The sequence below is a fragment of the Mesoplodon mirus genome, assembly GCF_964341445.2.
Source record: "Mesoplodon mirus genome assembly, contig: SUPER_3_unloc_8, whole genome shotgun sequence".
In the NCBI taxonomy this organism is placed as follows: Eukaryota; Metazoa; Chordata; class Mammalia; order Artiodactyla; family Ziphiidae; genus Mesoplodon; species Mesoplodon mirus.
In genome coordinates this window covers 868,204-884,987 of record NW_028295696.1, presented here as the reverse complement: position 1 = coordinate 884,987, position 16,784 = coordinate 868,204, and positions in this window count along the sequence as shown.

The window sequence follows — 16,784 nt, the reverse complement described above, 5'->3', positions numbered from 1 at the left end:
CGTGCCAAACACCTGCCACCCACAGCGAGAAGACCCAGCCACTAGAAAGTCCAGAAGGGGCCCCGCCTTCTGCCTTTGGGCTGGGTTTTCTCCACCAGCTGGGCTCGCATGTGCCCCCTGACTCACCCCCTGCCCCGCCCGCCCTTTCTCTGTGACACATACAATGGACATGTCACAGAGGCAGGCGGAGCCATCAGATATAAAAGGAGTGAGAAGCTGTCCCACTGTCACTCTCTGCTCTCAGATCAGGCACGCAGCAGCTCTGATATGGAACCCATGGACACCACACCTCCTTCCCACGCCATCATCTACCATTCTGCTCCTGTTTTCCCCAGCACCCCATTTACGCCTTTGCCGGGCATCGGTGCTTCAGCAGGCAGCACGTCTGACCCCGAACCTATGGACACCACGCCTCCTTCCCACGCCGTCATCTTCCGTTCTGCTCCTGTTTTCTCCAGCACCCCATTTACGGCTTTGGCGGGCATCGGTGCTTCAGAAGGCAGCACCTCAGACCCCGAACCTATGGACACCACACCTCCTTCCCATGCCGTCATCTTCCATTCTCCTCCTGCTTTCTCCAGCACCCGTTCACGGCTTTGGCGGTCACGGCGTTGACGGGCATCGGTGCTTCGGCAGGCAGCATGTCTCACACCAAAGCTACGGACACCTCACCTCCTTTACAGGCTGACAAGACCCAACAGATAGACCAACACTTCAAAGTTATGACAGAAAGTTGAGTAAGGTATACATTTGCAATTTCATTTATTATTATTAAAAAGCACAACTGTAGTGCTTAGACTATAACAAGCACTATTCTAAGTTCTTACCAAATATTAACCCACATATTCCTCATAATGGCAACCCTATAGGCAGGTAATGTTCTTCTTTTTTTGTGGTACGCAGGCCTCTCACTGTCGTGGCCTCTCCCGCTACCGATCACAGGCTCTGGACGTGCGGGCTCAGCGGCCATGGCTCACGGGCCCAACCGCTCCACGGCATGTGGGATCCTCCTTGACCGGGGCATGAACCCGTGCCCCCTGCATCAGCAGGCGGACTCCCAACCACTGCACCACTATGGAAGCCCGGCAGGTCATATTCGTAATATTCACTTTTGGGGGGAAACTGAGGCCCAGAGACGTTGAATAGCTTGCCTAATGCCACACAGTAAGTAGGTGGCAAAAACCCAGGAGTAAAACCAGACCGTCTAGACTTTCATCACTTTGCTGTGTCACCTTATTATAAGTTGTGGTTAGGGAAGGGACTAAATTGGCAAGACTCTGAACTCAAAGGAGAAGGGAGAAATGAGACAATGAGTGATCCTAGAAACTAGAGAAGATTTAGGCTCAGAAATTTCTGATGATGAGACCCGGAAGATCAAGAACTTGGTTGGAATACTAACTTGGGGTAGTATCTGAATCCATTGAGAAATGGTTTTGTTTTGTGTAAAATTTAGAAAGGCCAGTTGGATGAAGATTAATGAAGAAAAAAGAAGGAAGGAAAAGGAAAAGGTGCCTTAAGTGAGACATAACCACTTCACTCTAAGTACTAGGGGTGTGGTCCTGTGGGAAAGGATGGAGCTCTCTCTACCAGGTTTGTCACCAGGATGAACAAGGAGAAACATGGCAAGCATTGTACTCGTTTTGATGATCCCTCAAAACCACGGCTTCAGTTTCCAAGAATGACCTACGGTAGCATAACTACTGTGTGTCAGACATGCCACTAAGTGTGTTTCCAGTCACACATTTTAATTGGAGAAAAGGATCAATAGTCTATCTACCTCAGATCACACAGAGGGTGGGGGAGCCCGTTTTTAAACCATCTGCCTCCAATTCCAGGTGCCAGGAGCCAGACTCAGCCTACAGGTCTCTTCTGCTCACCTGGAAGTGAAACCATGTGTCATGATTAGTGAAATCCTGTCTTCACTCATCAAGGTACCTTGAACACTTGCACGTCCTCCAAGTAGCATGTAGCATAAGCAAAAAGATGTTTGCCCCGGTATTGTCCAGGAACTTGGAATCAGCTGTGCCTAGGTAGGCGGAGCTGGTTTAGAGTGGAGAGGACCACCGATCTTCCACCTGGGCAAGTGCCTTTTGGCCTTTTGCCATCAGAGGGCCAAAATCTCCAGCCTGAGAATGTGCTGAGCCCTGTAGCCTATTACACCAGCTCAGAACAATGAGGAGCACAACTTTGTCCAATCACCTTGCCTCAAGCTCCCCATGACCCATACTGCCCTGCTTCTTTATTCTTTATCCCACAGATACCCCAAGCCCCTTGCTTTCGGGAAGGAGGATTGGAGACCTATTTTCACGTCACTTCCTCGCATGGCTGCCCTGTGAATAAACTTCCTCTTTGCTGCAAACCTCAGCATCTCAGTGTTTTGGCTTGCTGTGCCTCAGACACAATGGTTGGGAGCACTGGTAAAGGTCCCTTGCTTGTAAGCGAAGCTGGTGCCTAGTAGTCACTTTGTGGATGTTTTCTCCTCCCGGGGGGCAGACGTCCTGCTCTTCCGGAAAGGGAGAAATGCAGGAGCTGGACCCTTGCCCTCAGCATCACCGTCACCTAGGAACTTCTTAGAAGGACAAAATCCAGGCCCCACCCAGAACTACTGAATACCAGCCTGCATTTAACAAGATCCCCAAGGGAGGCACACCCATTTGAAATTTGGAGAGGCACCAAGCTGTCATCCTCTTCTCCGCAGCTAATGAAAACCAAGCAAAGATTCATCCCGAGCCTACTCTGCCTCAGTCAATTGGATATCATATGAGCTCATTTAATCCTCCCCAGAACCTGCAAATGAGACTGCACATGCCATGGAGCAAGTAAGACTGTGCGAAACAACTACTCATCCTGCGCTCTAGAGCCCGTGAACCACAACTACTGAAGCTGAAGCTCACAAGCGTTCACACCTATGCCTCTTACAAAGTCAGCTGTTTAGCTAAACATCAGCTTATGTTCTAAATTTACACAATAATGATGAAATCAGCTACAAGTGGAGACAATCAGAAAAAACAATCAATATCAGAATTAGATTCCCAAGGCCATCCATCTGATGTTGGAATAATCAGGTGCAAGGCAGAAAATATATGTAAACCTAGAACTGAAACAAGGAACAAGGATGTTTTAAAAGACTGGTAGGATCTTTAAAACATTTTTAAAGTACATGTCATTGATAAAGCTAAAAACTCGAAGGTTGTGTAATACAACAGATTAATCATGGAGAAGAGTGAAATTATGCTGTTTTGAAAAATATTGCAGATCAGATTTTCTGCCTAATTATATAAGAATATTTATCTTAAGAAATACACATTATTTTAAAGACTTATTGGCTGTGAAATAAGTTAAGGGTATTTCAAATGGCTTGTCTACAAAGAAAGGTGACATGTAGGGAAACAGAGAAAGTCGAGGGGAAAATATGTCAATATATACATTGCTATATGGTGAACTAAGCCTTAGGCCAGCAACAATGTGGAGGACTTGACCCTTAGATACTTACAAGTAAGCTGGAATCTTCAAAAAGTTCAAATCTTTATAATTAAAAAGATTTATTATAAGTAATAACCAAGTGTATAATTGACATCAGAAGATCAAAACAATAAACCCTGAGAACATAGAAAAAATATAAATAAAGATATGAGCAGAACGTAATAAAACAGATAACGTATAAAATTGAGGTGATTTAGTAAGTCAAAAGAATATTCTTTGAAATGATGTAACAAACACACTTTGATTAAGCAAAACAAAAACATAAGTAAATAATCTACAGAAAGAATCAGGACAATGTTATAGCAGAGAATATATGAAATGCCAGTAAATTTGAACATTTCTGTAAAGTGGACAATTTCCTAGCTCTTAAAGTTTGCCAAATCTGACGCAAGATGAAATCATTTAAGGCCATCATGACTGCCCTTTAAGATGAAATCATTTAAGGCCATCATGACTGCCCTTTGCATCCTCGGTAAGCCCTGGCCTCAGCATGCAGCTTCTGTCATCCATGGCAACCTGCGGAGAGGGGGCGGGGCTGCAGGAGGTTGGAACACTGCCCTCAGTGACGGTGTGGGTGTGACCATCTCTGCTGTGACTGAACAAAGGGCAGGGGAGCAGGGGGACCAATGTAGGGCCCTCAGAGTGCGGCAGGCCCTGTGGGGTGGCACAAGAATTTAGGCCTATGCCAAAGATCGCCTTCTTGGTCTGTGAGGCAACCCAGCCTCTCACCTTTCCACTCAGGTCGCCCTCCTACTTGATGTGTGTGTAGAACGTGTCCACGGAGTACACCTCGCTGCACAAGTAACCACAGGTCTGGGCAACGTAGCTTCCTGCAAGGCGACCGAAGTCTCAGGCAGGTTTTCCCCACAGAAACATGCGGAGAGGCACCTGCCCAGGCCCCTGGCCGCTCAGTGCCCATGCCCCAGAGCGGGGGCCGCAAAGCAGCCCTGTCTGAGTCCCCTGCCCCTAGAGGGAGTTTTGGCCCAACACTTCTAGAAATCGGGGTCCGTGCGGGCAATTCATTGGAGGGACACAAATATACCTTTGCCGACTTTCTGCTGAAACTCATGAGCGTTCACACCTAAGCCTCTTACAAGGTGAGGTGTTTAGATAAACATGAGCTCATGATCTAAATTAATACATTAATGAAAAAATCAGCTACAAGTGGAGATAATCAGCAAAAACAATCAATACCAGAATTAGATTCCCAAGGCCATCCATCAGATGTTGGAATAATCAGGTGCAAGGCAGAAAATATGCATAAAACTAGAACTGAAACAAGGAACAAGGATGTTTTAAAAGACTGGGAGGGTCTTTAAAACATTTTTAAATACATGTCATTGATAAAGCTAAAAACTCGATGGTTGTGTAATACAACAGATTAATCACGGAGAAGTGTGAAATTATGTTGTTTTGAAAAATATGGCAGATCAGATTTTCTGCCTAATTATATAAGAAGATTTATCTTAAAAAATACACATTATTTTAAACACTTATTGGCTGTAAAATAAGTGAAGGGTATTTCAAAGAGCTTGTCTGCAAAGAAAGTTGAGAAGTAGGAAAACACAGATAGTCAAGGGGAAAATATGTTAAAATATACATTGCTCTATGGAGAACTAAGCCTTAGGCCAGCAACAATGTGGAGGACCTTGCCCTTAGATAATTACAAGTAAGCTGGAATCTTCAAAATGTTCAACTCTTTATAATTAAAAAGATTTATTAAAATTAATAACCAAGTATTTTAACTGACATCAGAAGATCAAAACAATAAACCCAGAGAACATAGAAAAAATATAAATAAAGATATGAGCAGAACGTAAGAATTGTGAACGTGGGCACTGTCAGCATGGGGACTATCACCTCGCTGCACAGGTTACCATAGGTCTGGCCGTCGTAGCTTCCTGCCAGGTGACCGAAGGTCACCATGAGCATTGTCACCATGAGTACTATCACCCTGGGTATTGTCACCATGGACACTGTCACCGTGAGCACTACACCATGAGAATTGTGACTACGGGCACTGTCACCATGGGCACATTCACCATCGGCACTATCGCTGTGAACACTGTCACCATGAGCACTGTCACTGTGTGCAGTTTCACCATACACACTATTACCGGAAGGACTATCACCATAAGCAATATCACCATGAGCAATGTCACCATGGGCACTGCCACCATTTCACACTGCAACCATGAGCAGTGTCACCATGGGCACTTTAATCATGATTACTCTCACCATGGGTAATATCATGATATGGGCACTGTCACCGTGAGAACTGTCACAGTGCGGCATGTCTTGATGGGAACTGGCACAAAGGGCATTGTCACTATGAGCATTGTGACAATGAGCACTATCACTGTGAGAAATCTCACCATGCTAACTGTCTCCATGGCACTGTCACCGTGAGAACTGTCACCATGGGCACTGTCACTGTCGTCACTGTCACCATGGGCACTGTCATTGTGGGCACTGCCTCCACGGGCACTGTCACCATGGGCACGGCCACCAAGTGTACTATCACCATGGGCACTATCACTGTGAGGAATGTCACCATGGGCACTATCATCATGAGCTGTATCACCATGGGCACTCTCACCGTGAGAACCATCACCATGGACACTGTCACCATGGGCATTATCACCGCGAGCAATATCACCATGTGTACTGTCACCATGGGCACGGCCACTAAGTGCACTATAACTATGGGCACTATTACTGTGAGCTCTGTCACCAGAGGCAATGTGACCATGGGCACTGTCACCATGGGCACTGTCAACATGGGCAGTGTCACTGTGGGCACTGTCAGCATGGGTCCTGCAACCTTGTGCCCTGTAACCATGAGGAATGTCATCATGGGTTGTTACCATGTGCACTTTAACCATGAGCACTCTCACCATGGGAACTGTCAACATTTTTCACTGCCACCATGTGCACTACAAACATGTACACTGTCACCATGGGCACTATCACCGTGAGCTCTGTCACCAACAGTACTGTCATCATGGGCATTGTCACCAAGGGCACAGCCACCATATGCACTCTTTCCATGGTCAGTATCACTGTGAGCACTGTCACCATGGGATCTACCATCATGGCCACTGCCATCATGAGCACTTTCGACATGGGAACTCTCACCATGGGCAATTTCACCATGGGAACTATTAACGTGAGGACTATCACCATGGGCACTATCACTTTGTGCAGTATCACCATGGTCACTGTCACCATGGGCACTGTCACCATGGGCACTGTCATGATGAACATTGTCATCATAGGCACTGTCACCATGAGAAGTGTCACCATGCACACAGTGAACACGGGCACAATCACCTTGAGCAGTAACACCATGTGTACTGTCAACATGGGCATGATCACCAAGTGCACTATCACTATGCCCACAATTACCGTGAGCACTGTCACAATGGGCACCTTAACCATGGGCACTATCACCGTGAGAACTATCACCATCTGCACTATCACCGTGAGCATTGTCACCATGGGCACTATCACGGTGAGCACGGTTACCATGTGCACAGCTACCATCGGTACTCTCACCATGGGAACTGCCACCATGAGCACTGTCACCACCAGGACTGCCACCCAGGGCGATGCCATCATGAGCACAGTCACCATGGGAACTCCAAATATGGGCACAGTAATCAGGAGCACTTTCACCATGGGAACTGTCACCATGGGAACTTTCACCATGAGCATTATCAACGTTACGACAGCCACCATGGGCACTATCACCTTGAGCAGTATCACCATGGTCACTGTCACCATGAGCACTTACACCGTGGCAGTGTCACTGTCGCAGCATCACCATGCGCACTGTCACGGTGAGCAGTCACCGTAGGCACTGTCACCATGAGAACAGTCACCATGCGCACTGCCACCATTGATAATCTCACCATGTGCACTGCCACCATCGGTACTCTCACCATGGGAACTGTCACCATGAGCACTGTCACCATGAGCACTGCTTCCTAGGGCAGTGCCACCATGAGCACTGTCACCATGAGAACTCTCACTATGAGAATTGCCATTTTCACCATGAGTACTGTCACCATGTGCAATGTCAGCATGGGCACTCTGATCTTGGGCACTGTCACCATGGGCACTGTCATCGTGGGCACTGTCACAATGGGAAGTATCACCATGGGATTTCTCAGCATGGGCACTGTCACCGTGGGCACTGCCACCGTGATATCTGTTACCGTGAGCTCTGTCACCCTGGGTATTGTCACCATGGGCACTATCACCGTGAGAATTGTGAACATGGGCACTGTCAGCATGGGGACTATCACCATGAGTACTATCACCCTGGGTATTGTCACCATGGGCACTGTCACCGTGAGCACTACACCTTGAGAATTGTGACTGTGGGCACTGTCACCATGGGCACTTTCACCAAGGGCACTATCACCGTGAGCACTGTCAACAGGTGCACTATCACCATAAGGACTCTCACCTTAAGCAATGTCACCATGAGCAATGTCACCATAGTCTCTGTCACCATTTCGCCCTGCCACCATGTGCAGTATCACCATGGGCACTTTAACCATGAGTACTGTCACCATGGGTAAAATCACCATGAGAACCATGAGAACTGTCACCAACAGTACTGTCATCATTGGCAAAGTCACCAATGGCATGGCCACCATCTGCAATCTTACCATGGTCACTATCACTGTGAACACTCTCCCCAATGGAACTACCAACATGGACACTGTCATCAGGAGCACTTTCACCTTGCAAACTGTCACCATGGGTATTTTCACCATGGGCACTATCAAAGTGAAAACTGTCACCATGGGCACTGTCACCAGGAGCAGTGTCACCATAGGCACTGTCATCGTGAGAAATGTCACCATGGGCACAGTCACCAAGTACACTATCACTATGCTCACTAGTACTGTGAGCACTGTCACCATGGGCAACTTAACCATGGGCAATATGACTGGGAGCATTATCAGCATCAGCACAACAGTCGTGATAACTGTCACCATGGGTCATATCATTTTGAGCACGGTTACCATGGGCACTGTCACCATGTGCACTGCCAAATCGGTAATCTCACCATGTTAAATGCTAGCATGAGCACTGGCACCATGAGAACTGTCACTATGAGAATTGCCACCATGGGCACTTTCTCCATGAGTACTGTCACCATGGGTATTTTCACCTTGGGCACTGTCACCGTAAGCAGCATTACCATGAGCACTTTCCCCTGGAGCACTGTCACCATGGACACTGGCACAATGCGGAATCTCACCATGAGCCCTGTCACCATGGGCAATGTCACCATGAGAAGTGTCACTATAGGCAGTGGCACTGTGGGCACTGTCACCATGGGCATTGCCACCATGGGCACTGTCATTTTGAGCACTGTCACCAGGGGTACTGCAACCATGAGCACTGTCACCATGAGCACTGTCACCATTGGCAGTATCAACGTGAAATGTCACCATGGGCACTATCAGCATGAGAACTGTCAGCGTGCACACTGTCACTCTGAGCACTGGCACCGTGGGCACTATCACTGTGAGCACTGTCAACATGAGCACGTCACCATGGGCACTGTCAACATGGGTACTCTCTCCAAAGGCAATGTCATCATGAACATTGTCAGCATGGGCACTGTCACCATGAGCATTGTCAGCATGGGCAATGTCACCATGAACATTTTCAGCATGGGCAATTTCACCATGAGCATTTTCACCAAAGGCAATATCAGCAAGAGCATTGTCACCGTTAACCACTGTCACCAGGGGCACTATCACCGTGGTTAATGTTATCATGGGCACTTTCCCCATGAGCACTGTCACCATGGGCAGTCTCATCATGGGCACTGTCACCATGGGCACTGTCACCATGAGCCTTTCACCGTGGCCATTGCCTCCGTGGGCACTGTCACCATTGTCACTGTCACCATGAGCTCTCTCACCATTGCACTGTCATCATGGGCACTGTCACCATGGGTCTATCACCGTGGTTACTGCCAGCATGAACAGGGTCACTATGGGCACTGCCACTGTGAGCATTCTCACCATGAGCACAGACACTGTGAATACTATCACCATAAGAACTGTCATCATTGGCACTTTCACCATGAGCACTGCCACAATGAGCATTGGGACCATGGGCACTTCCACCAAGAGCAATGTCACCATGAGCACTGGCAGCACGAGCACTGCCACCTTGGGCACTGCTATTATGAGGAGAGTCACCATGTGAATGGTCGCTATGAGAACTGCCACCATGGGTATTTTCACCATGAGTACTGTCACCAGGTGTATTGTCACCATTTGAACTGTCGCCATATGCAATATCACCACAAGGATTATCACCTTAAGCATTGTCACCATGAACAATGTCACCATGGGCACTGTCACAATTTTGCACTGCCACCATGTGCACTCTCACCTTGGGCACTTTCACCATGGGCACTTTATCATTGAGTACTCTCACCATGGGTAATATCACCATGGGCACCATCACCATGAGAAGTATCACCGTGAGCAATGTCACCAAGAGCACTGTCACCACGAGCACTGCCACCTTGCTCACTACTATTATGAGCACTGTCACGATGAGAACCCTCGCTATGAGAACTGCCACTATGTGTATTTTCACCATGAGTACTGTCACCATGGGTCTTGTCACCATTTGCACTGTCACCATGAGAACTGTCACTGTCAGAATTGACACCATGGTCACTCTGACGATGAATACTGTAACCATGGGTATTTTCACCATGGGCATTGTCACTGTGAGTAGAATTACCATTTGAACTTTCACTGTGAGCACTGTCACCATGGGCACTGTCACAGTGTGGACTATCACCATGAGCCCTGTCACCATGGGCACTATCACCGTGAGAAATATCCCCATAGGCACTGTCACCATGGGCAATGTCACAGTGAGCAGAGTCACCACAGGCAATGTCACCATGGGTGCTGTCAGTGTGAGCACTGTCACCAGGGGTACTGCAAACATGAGCACTGTCCCCATGCGTACTGTCACCATTGGCAGTATCACCGTGTGCGGTGTCACCATGGGCTCTATCGCCATGAGAACTGTCAGCATGGGCGCCGTCACTGTGTGCATTGGCACCGTGAGCACTGCCACCATGGGCAATGTCACCATGGGCACCATCACTATGAGCACTGTCAACATGAGCACGTCACCATGGGCACTGTCAACATGGGTGCTCTCTCCAACGGCAATGTCTCCATGAGAATTGTCACCATGAGCAATTTCACCATGAACAATGTCAACATGGGCTCTGTCATCACGGGCACTGTCACTATGAGAAGTATCACCGTGAGCAATGTCACCAAAAGCACTCTCACTACGAGCACTGCCACCTTGGGCACTACTATTATGAGCACTGTCACGAGAACCCTCTCTATGAGAACTGCCACTATGTGTATTTTCACCATGAGTACTGTCACCATGGTTATTGTCACCATTTGCACTGTCACCATGAGAACTGTCACTATGAGTATTGCCACCATGGGCACTTTGACGATGAATACTGTCACCATGGGTATTTTCACTGTGGGCATGTCAGTGTGAGCAGTATTACCGTGAAGAGCACTTTCACTGTGAGCACTGTCACCATGGGCAGTGCCACCATGTTCACTGTTACCATGGGCTCTATCACCATGGACAATGTCACTGTGGGCACTGGCACCGTGGGCACCGCCACCATGGGCAATATCACCATGCGCAGTATCATCACAAAGAATATCACCTTAAGCGATGTCACCATGAGCAATATCATCGTGGTCACTGTCACCATTTGGCACTGCCACCATGTGCACTATCACCATGGCCACTCTCACCATGGGCACTTTATCACTGAGTACTGTCACCATGGGTAATATCACCATGGGCACTGTCACCGTAATAACTGTCACCATGGGCACTGTCACTTTTGACACTCTCCATGGGCACTGTCACTATGGGCCCTGCCACCATGAGCACTATCACCATGAGTACAGCACGTGTGAACTCTATCACCATAAGCACTGTCATCATCGGCAGTGTCACCACCATGAGCACTGCTACAATAAGCACTGTCACTGTGGGCTCTTCCACCATGAACACTGTCACCATGAGCACTGTCACAATGAGCAGTGTCTCCATGGGCAATGTCATCATGGACACTGTCACCATGTGCACTATCACTGTGAGCAAGGTTACCATTGGCACTGTCACAATGTGCAGTGTCACCATTGGTACTGTTCCCATGGGAACTGCCACCAAGCGCACTGTCACCATGAGCACTGTCACCATGAGCACAGCCACCTTGGGACCTGCTATTAGGAGCACTGTCACTATGAGAAGTGTCACTATGAGAACTGCCACCATGGGCATTTTCACCATGAGTACTGTCACCATGGGTATTGTCACCATTTGCACTGTCACCATGAGCACTATTACCGTGAGCACTATCACCGTGAGCACTGTCACCATGGACACTGGCACAAAGTGAACTGTCACCATGAGTCCTTTCACCATGGGCACTATCACCATGAGCAATGTCACCAGGAGAACTGTCAGCATGGGCACTGTCACTATTTTACACTTCCACCTGGTTCACTACCACCATGGGCAGTGTCCCCATGGGCACTATCGCCATGAGCACCGTTACCATGGGCCCTGCCACAATGAGCACTGTCACCAAGAGCACTGTCACCACGAGCACTGCCACCTTGGGCACTGCCAACATGAGCACTTTCACAATGAGATCTGTCACTATGAAAACTGCCACCGTGGGCATTTTCACCCTAGGTACTGAGACCATGGGCACATTCACCCTGAGCATTGTTACCATGAGCTCTGTCACCCTGCGTATTGTCACCATGGGCGTTATCACCGTGAGAAATGATCATGGACACTGTCACCATAGGCACTATCACCATGAGCCCTGTCACCATGAGTAATGTCACCCTGTGTATTGTCACCATGGGCACTGTCACTGTGAGCACTACACCATGAGAATTGTGATTATGGGCACTGTCACCATGTGCACTATCACTGTGAGCAAGGTTACCATGGGCAATGTCACAATGTGCAGAGTCACCTTCGGTACTGTCCCCAGAGGAACTGCCACCAAGTGTACTGTCACCATGAGCACTGTCACCACAGGAAATATCACCATGGGCACTTCCACCATGGGCACTGTCACTGTGAGCACTTTCACCACGGGTACTGCAACCATGAGCACTGTCAGCATAAGCACTGTCAGCATGGGTTGTCAGCACTAGCACCATGAGCACTGTCACCATGTGTACTGTCATCATGGGCACTGTCACAAGGGCACGGCCACCACGTACACTGTTACCATGGTCACTATCACCGTGAGCACTGTCACAATGTGAACTACAAACATGGGCACTGTCATCATGAGCACTTTCACAATGAGAACTGTCACCATGTACACTATCAACGTGAGGACTCTCACCATGGGCACTATCACCATGGGCACTCTGTACATGTAGACTATCACCTTGAGCACAGTCACCATGAGCACTGTCACCATGAGCAATGTCACCATGGTCACTTTCACCCTGAGAACTGTCACCACGGGGATTATCACAATTGGCACTGTCACCATGGGGTTGTCACCATGAGCACTATCGCCATGGGCAATGACTCCATGGGCACTTTCACCATGATCACTGTCACTATTGGCACTATCACCATCAGCACTGGCACCATGGGCACGGTCACCATGGGCACTGGCACAATTCGGACTCTCACAAAGAGCTCTGTTACCATGGACACTATCACCGTGAGCACTGTCACTGTGGGCACTTTCACTGTGGGCAGTGTCATCACGGGCAGTGTCACCGTGGGAAGTGTCACCATGGGCACTGTCACCATGGGCACTGCCACCATAGGCACTGTCACTGTGAGCACTGTCACCATGGGTAATGCAACCATGAGCACTATCACCGTGAGCACTGTCAGCATGGGTTGTCACCGTGTGCACTGTCACCAAGAGCACTGTCATGGTGGGCAGTGTCACCATGCGCTCTATCTCCACAAGTACTATCATGTTAAGCAATGTCACCATGAGCAATGTCACCATTGGTACTGTCACTATTTTGACTGCCATTATGTGCACTATCAGCATAGGCACTGTCACCATGGGCACTTCATCATTGAGTACTCTTGAGTACATTGAGTTTATAATTATTATACATTCTAGATGGAATAATCATTTTATCATTTAAAAACGTCTTTGTCTCTAGTAAAAATTTTCGTCTTAAAACATTTTGTTTCTGATATTTTCTTAGCCACTCCAGTTTTGTTGTTGTTGTCTTGTTTTGTTGTGTTGTTACCGTTATGGTATATCTATTCCAACCCTTTTACACTTCACCTATATATTTTCTTGACTCTAAAGCCTGTCACTTTCTTGTTGATGTTATATACATATATAACTGTATATTACATTCAAAAATTACATATATAATAACAAATTATGGCAGACTTTGAACTGGACCTTTTTTTTTCGGTACACGGGCCTCTCACTGTTGTGGCCTCTCCCTTGCGGAGCACAGGCTCCGGACGCGCAGGCTCAGTGGCCATGGCTCACAGACCTAGCTGCTCCACGGGATTTGGAATCTTCCCAGACCCGGGCACGAACCCGTGTCCTTTCCATCAGCAGGCAGACTCTCAACCACTGCACCACCAGGGAAGCCCTGAACTGGACCTTTAAATGAGTATGATTTAGACAGTAGAGCTTCCCTACCAAATGCAAATAACTCACTTGAACTCTCTTTTTTGTAAAGGACAGACCAATTCTTCCAAGGGGAATTCTTGAACTCATTAGATATGTGATATTCATTATAATTAGTTGCATTTAATACCACAGAAAGGACTTGATCAAAGGCTATTTTACTCTTTTCTCCCCACTGGATGATTAGCTAGGTTCATTTTTAAATGGAAGATATACTCTAGATATTTCAATGTAGGGCATCTCTTCCTTTCAAATCTCAGAAAGAAAGGTGTGCTTCAGTTTCCCTGCAGAAAGCTCTAGTATCTTGTCCCCCTTTTGAAAGAGGAATTAATCCTTCTTTCTCTATTGTTTTTAGTCTTCTTCCCTTCATCAGCAATGAGCCTCTTTATCATTTTTGTCAGCACAAAGAATAATTTTTCTCTTTCCAAGCCATTCAAAAATTATACACTATAAAGTAAATGGGAAGAGCTTTATTTATAAAAATAAAACAGCTATGGCATTAGTTCTTAAAGAGTATAAAACTTTGATCCCTCATTCCAACAAAAAATCTTGTTAGCATTTAGGGTTCAATGAGAGGCAATCAACAAAAATGTTTTGGTGACTCATTTGACATCTTTACTAATAGGTTTGAATTCATACTGGTGAATATCAGACATACTTGTGTTAGGCAATTAAAATTAAATTATATCTAGACATCTTTTAAATTACCATATTAACATTAACAAGTAATCTTAGAACTCATTTTGAAAGTAAAAGGTACTTTTATACTTTATAATGAAAAAATCAATAAAATGTGCCTTTATGCAGAGAAACTGTAATTATAATACCAATTAATGATAACTGGTCACTTTTTTATTGAAGTAGAGTTGACATACAATATTATGTTAGTTTCAAGTGTTCAACATAGTGATCCAACATCTAAATACATTTGAATTGGTCACCATGATAAGTCTAGTAACCAAATATCACCATACAAATTTATTACAGTATTACTGACTATATTCCTTACGCGGTAGATTGCATCCCCAAGACTTTTATTTTATAACTGGAGATTTGTACCACTTAATCCCCTTCACCTATTTCTCTCAATCCCTTATCCCCCTTCCCCTCTAGTAATCACCAGTTTGTTCTCTGTATCTACGAGTTTGTTTCTGTTTTGTTTTGTTCTATTTTTTAGATTTCACATATATATAAGTGAAATCATACAGTATTTGTTTTTCTCTGTCTGACTTATTTCACTTAGTGCACCTAGTACTCTAGGTCAGTCCATGTTGTTGCAAATGAAGACATTTCATTCTTTTTTAGGACTAAGTAATATTTCATTATATATATGTGTATATATATATACCACATCTTCTTTATCCATTCATGTATTTATGGACACTAGTTTCTTCCATATTTTGGCTATTATAACTAATGCTCCAATGAACAGATGGGTGCATACATCCTTTCTTATTAGTGTTTTTGTTTTCTTTGGATAGATACTCAGAAGTTGAATTGTTGGATCATATGGTAATTCTATTTTTTAACTTTTGGAGTAACCTCTGTACTGATTTCCATAGTGGCTGCACCAATTTACATTCCCACTAACAGTGCACAAGGGTTCCCTTTTTGATGATGGCCATTCGGACAGGTGTAAGGTAATATCTCACTGTGGTTTTGGTTTGCATTTCGCAGATGATTAGTGATACTGAGCATCTTTTCATGTGTCTTTTGTTCATTTGTATGTATTCCCAAAGCAATGTAACCCCGATCAAAATACCAATGGTATTTTTCACAGAATTAGAACAAATAATCCTAAAATTTGTATAGAATCATCCAAACAAACAAACAAAAAACCTCCAATAACCAAAGCTATATTGAGAAAGAAAAACAAAGCTGGTGGTATGACATGCACTGATCTCAGACTATACTACAAAGCTATAGTAATCAAAAGAGTATGGTATTAGAATAACAACAGACATACAGGTCAGTGGAATAGAACAGAGAGCCCAGAAATGAACCCCCAGTTATGTGATCAATTAATCTACAACAAAGGAGGCAAGAACATACAATGAAATAAAGACAATAAATGGTGTTAGGAAAATTGGACAACTACTTGCAAAAGAGTGAAACTGAATTATTTCCTTATATCATACATAAAAATAAATTTAAAATGGATTGAAGACTCACATTTAAGACCTGAAACCATAAAACCCCTAGGAAAAATACATTGACATCGATCTTAGCAATATTTTTGGGGGTCTCTCTCCTCAGGCAAGGCCAACAGAAGTAAAATTAAACAAGTGTGATTATGTCAAACTGAAAAGCTTTTGCAGAGAGGAGAAAACATCACAAAATGAAAAGGTAACTTACTGAAAGAAAGATTTTTTCAAATGATATATCTGATAAGGAGTTAATATCCAAATTATCTAAAGAAATCATACAATTTAATATCAAAAACCCCCAAATATTCCAATTTAAAAATGGGCAGAGAACCTGAACTGGTCACTTTTTACAGTGTTTGATACAGTACTTAGATGCATTCTTTTTTCATTAGCCT